Genomic DNA, 5,000 nt, shown 5'->3' with positions numbered 1-5,000 from the left:
CCTTTCTCTATTTTTACCCTGGGCCCAGCAGGTCTCCGTTGTGAGGTGGGACAGAGTCAGACAGCGAGGGCTTGGGATGAGGAATCTGGCCGTCAGTTTATCTTCTGCTTCATAAAGCCCCCGTTCTCTCTGGCTGCAGATAGAGCGGCCACAGCACTACATTACATTTATGGCCCTTTTTTTTATCCAGGGGTGGAGGGCAGAGGGAGCTGGGCGTGATGCGGGGAGGGGAGGAGGGAGGAGGGAGCTGGGGGTGATGCAGGGAGGGGAGGAGGGAGGTGGGAGCTGGGCGTGATGCGGGGAGGGGAGGAGGGAGCTGGGCGTGATGCGGGGAGGGGAGGAGGGAGGAGTGGGGTGAAGATTCGACACAGTGAGACAAGACTAACAAATTAGTCAAAGTGACAGGAGGCTTTATGAGGCTCGCTCGGTATGGCAGCGTTCCTCTCTCTGCCAGGTATATGAAGGGAAGGGGTAGATGAAAGAGGGAGAGGAGGACCAGGAAGACAAAGAGCAGGCCGTTCTCTGCAGGCGGCCCACTGCTCCAGGTATCCGGGACAGGCCCTAGAGTAGACTACACACGGTCGGTTCCACCTGTGTGTACTCTGCTTCCTATAGAGCCCCCGCTGTCCCAGACAGACGGAGCAGCTCAGCAGTGGAGGAGCTCTAGTTCTCTGAGAGCAGACAGAGCCAGTCAGCAGTCTAGTAGATATAAGATATACAAATCAAATATATACTGTATCTACACTGCGTATACTAAACATTAGGAACATCTTCCTAACATTGAGTTGCACCCTCCCCCCCTTTTTCCCCCTCTCAACAGTCTCAATTGGTCAGGGATGTTGGCCCATGTTGACTCCAATGCTTCCCACAGTTGTGTTAAGTTGGCTGGATGTCCTTTAGTTGGTGGACCATTTTTGATACACACTGGAAACTGTTGTGCGTGAAAAACCCAGTAGTGTTACAGGGATTGACACACTCAAACCGATGCGCCTGGTACCTACTACCATTCCTCGTTCAAAGGAACTTACATCTTTTGTCTTGACCTACCAACAGGACAACAAACCCTAATCTCACAGCCAAGACTATGCAGGAGTGGCTTGGGGACAAGTCTCTGAATGTCCTTGAGTGGCCCAGTCATCTCCCGGACTTGAACCCGATCGAAGAAACCTGAAAATAGCTGTGCAGTGACGCCCCCCATCCAACCTGACAGAGCTTGAGAGGACCTGCAGAGAAGAATGGGAGAAACTCCCCAAATACAGGTGTGCCAAGCGTGTAGCATCATACCAAAGAAGACTTGAGGCTGTAATCATTGCCAAAGGTACATCAACAAAGTACTGAGTAAAGGGTCTGAATACTATACAAATGTGATATTTTTTTATATATTTTTTTATAAATGTGCAAAATGTTCTACAAATCTGTTATTGCTTTGTCATTATGGGGTATTGTGTATAGACTGAGGAGGAATATGTTTTTTTCAATCCATTTTAGAATAAGTCTGTAATGTAGCAAAATGTGGAAAAAGTCAAGGGGTCTGAATACTTTGCGAATACACTGTATATTTATATAATGTACTGAACAAAAATATAAACGCAACATACAACAATTTCATTGATTTTATTGAGTTACAGTTCATATCAGGAAATCAGTGAATTAAAAAAAAAATCATTAGGCCCTGATCTATGAATTTCACATGACTGGGCAGGGATGCAGTCATGGGTGGGCCTGGGAAGGCATAGGCCCACCCACTTAGGAGCCAGGCCTACTGACTGAGGAGCCAGGCCCAGCCAATCATAATAAGTTTTTCCTCACAAAAAGTTTTTATTGCAGAACAAAATACTCCTCAGTTTCATCAGCTGTCTGAGTTTCTAGTCTCAGACAATCCCGCAGGTGAAGAAGTGGTCATGGGATCGCGCGGTTACACGTGGTCTGCGGTTGTGAGGCTGGTTGAACGTACTGCCAAATTCTCTGAAACAACATTGGAGGCGGCTTACATTCCTGCCGTCAGTACGCTCCGTCAACTTGAGACATCTGTGGCATTGTGTTGTGTGACAAAACTGCACATTTTAGAGTGGCCTTTAATTGTTCATGATATGAATCAGCTAACACACAGCTAGACCTACTGTACTACTGAACCAGTTAATAAGGGAACCAATATAATTTATTCATCTATCACAGAGGGATCCGGGTGAAAAAGAAGACCGAGTGGATAAGAGGATAAAGAGGAGAGGGAGAATAATAAGAGGGAGTAATGATGCAGCGGTCAGATTGATGACTGTCCTCTTCCCATCACACCAGGAGACTTTCCATCCAGTCCCACCATGCCTCCACATACACTAGTCATAGATGCAGTATTAGACAAGTAACACTACACCACTGATCAAACACATGCGCACACGCAAACAGGAAACACATGTGCACACGCAAACAGGAAACACATGTGCACACGCAAACAGGAAACACATGTGCACACGCAAACAGGAAACACATGCGCACACACGCACAAACACAGAAAATATATTTTTTTAGGCATTGAAAACCACCACTATTCTCATCAAAAATACGCCTCTTCAAGTACACATACATATTGAGAAATACACTAGATAAAATAATAAAAACGCAACATGCAACAGTTTTAATTCATATAAGGAAATCAGTCAATTGAAATAAATTCATCAGGCACTAAAATATGGATTTCACATGACTGGGAATACAGATACGCATTTGTTGGTTACAGATACCTTAAAATACGGTAGGGGCGTGGATCAGAAAACCAGTCAGTAGCTGATGTGACCACACTATTCTTCGCATAGAGTTGATCAGGCTGTTGATTGTGGCTTGTGGAATGTTGTCCCACTCCTCTTCAATGGCTGTGCGAAGTTGCTGGATATTGTCGGGAACTGGAAAACTCTGTTGTACAGAGCATCCCAAACATGCTCAATGGGTGACATGTCTGGTGATTATGCAGGCCATGGAAGAACTGGGACATTTTCAGCTTCCAGAAATTGTGTACAGATCCTTGCGACACGGGGCCGTGCATTATCATGCTGAAACATGAGGTGATGGCGGTGGTTAAATGGCGCGACAATGGGCCTCAGGATCTCTGTGCATTCATAACCCCAAGGCCACCAAGGGGAAGCAAACAGCTCGCCCTCACGTCACCATACACGCTGTCTGCCATCTGCCATCAGCCCGGTACAGTTGAAACCAGGATGTAAACAAATTTCTTTTTTTTTGCTTTTTGTGGGCATGGGATCTTTTATTTCCGCTCATGAAACATGGGACCAACACTTTACATATTGTGTTTACACACAAACACACAGTCACATATCCCCCCCCCCCACACACACACACATACACAGACACACACTTGCTGAGAGTACCTTGGCTGTTGGAGCTGTTAGTGCAGAGGCAGTTTGTGAAAATGATCACATCAATCGAAGTGATAAATAAAAGACTGGGAGGATTGATAAAGTGCCACAATTATTTGGAAGACAAATAGCTGAATTTGCTTTTGAAATTGGACTGGATCTCAGCGCAATGGAATAGAACTCATCATCATCAATGAGGCTGTCATTAGACTGTTCTCTGTCACAGGGACAATATTTGGGTGGACTGTTGGATCCATCTGCCAAATAGGCTCAAATAGGAGCTGCTCATGGAAACATTACCAGTGATATATAGAGACTACATGGCGAAACATAACATTTTAAATGCACAATACATCAATTTACAATTCTGCTGAGAAGACTTCCATCACCTTTTATTAGTTTGTACACTGAATGCCACAGATTTTTAACGTTTTTTCTTTGCAAAAGCTGGTGGGTAGTAAAAAGGTGTTGTCTGCAAAATAGCATACAAGCTCTAAATGTATTCATTCATTAGCATTATTCATATCAGTGGCGGTGACAAATGCAAAGATGCAGAATAGTATTTCAAGCTTATGTCTGCTACTTGTTGTTATGACCATACACAACACGTCTGAAGCATTAGCTTCGCAGAAAGAGAGCATCATTTGATCATTTTTCTCGTCTCTCAAATAAAACACCCTCCTAGACAACAAAAAACAAGGTTATTAGCATCTATCATACCACATCATTTATTTAAGACTTTATAAATCCTCAGAGTTTTACAGATATACACGCCGTAATGCATTGCTTAATGCTGCATGAATATCAAAGCCATAATAAATACTTTATTGGATTAAATAAGAGTGTGTACTGTATGTGGCTATGTAGGAGGAATCTTGATATCATAACTGTTAGAGACCACATGAGGTTATGAACCAATGAGACCATATCACACACCGTTCACTGTGTACACAAAGCAACAGAGACGGTATACACATAAGAAGTTTGAGGGAAACTAGCTTAGCATAACGTATTAGCATTGTGATGGGGCGACAAGAGGGGTGCAGGGGTCCACTGATATAGGGAGTGTGTGTTTACGTACATAAAGGTCCTCAAGGGACAGAGAGGGGGAAATCAATCATTTCCAGGGTTAAATCCCAGAACCGGACAAGAACCTGACACCCTCAGCACACAGGGGGACAAACACCTGCCTGGAGGTGGCAGCATTCCCTCCCCCATGCAGTGCCTTGCAAAAGTATTCACTTTTTTTTCTGAGGTCACTCTCATTTCATTGGGAATCCAGATTTCTAAGGGACCTTCTTGCAGTGCCTATCACTTCCACTGGATCTCAATAGTCTTTAGAAATTGGTTGAGGGTTTTCCTTTGTGTAATGAAGAAGTACGGCCATCTTGAACGAGGGTAACTTGAAGTGTACTGTTAGATAGAGGCGCGTGATCAGAAAGCTAGCTACAGTTTGTTTTCCTCCTGTGTTGAACACAGATCATCCTGTCTTCAATTTGATCAATTATTTACGTTAAAAAAATACCTAAAGTTGTATTACAAAAGTAGTTTGAAATGTTTTGGCAAAGTTTACAGGTAACTTTTGAGATATTTTGTAGTCACGTTGAGCAAGTTGGAACCAGTGTTTTTCTG

At 43.9% G+C, this 5,000-nt stretch overlaps 1 protein-coding gene across 5 annotated transcripts in view; it reads right to left on the bottom strand.

Annotated features, from left to right (window-relative positions):
- Positions 1-5,000, bottom strand: part of LOC115112531 (CUGBP Elav-like family member 3-B) — a 200,008-nt gene that overhangs the window by 62,013 nt on the left and 132,995 nt on the right. The gene's annotated exons all lie outside the window — the stretch shown is intronic.

The sequence above is a fragment of the Oncorhynchus nerka genome, linkage group LG27 (genome assembly GCF_034236695.1).
Source record: "Oncorhynchus nerka isolate Pitt River linkage group LG27, Oner_Uvic_2.0, whole genome shotgun sequence".
Taxonomy (NCBI): domain Eukaryota; kingdom Metazoa; phylum Chordata; class Actinopteri; order Salmoniformes; family Salmonidae; genus Oncorhynchus; species Oncorhynchus nerka.
This window is presented reverse-complemented; position numbering and strand designations above follow the sequence as displayed.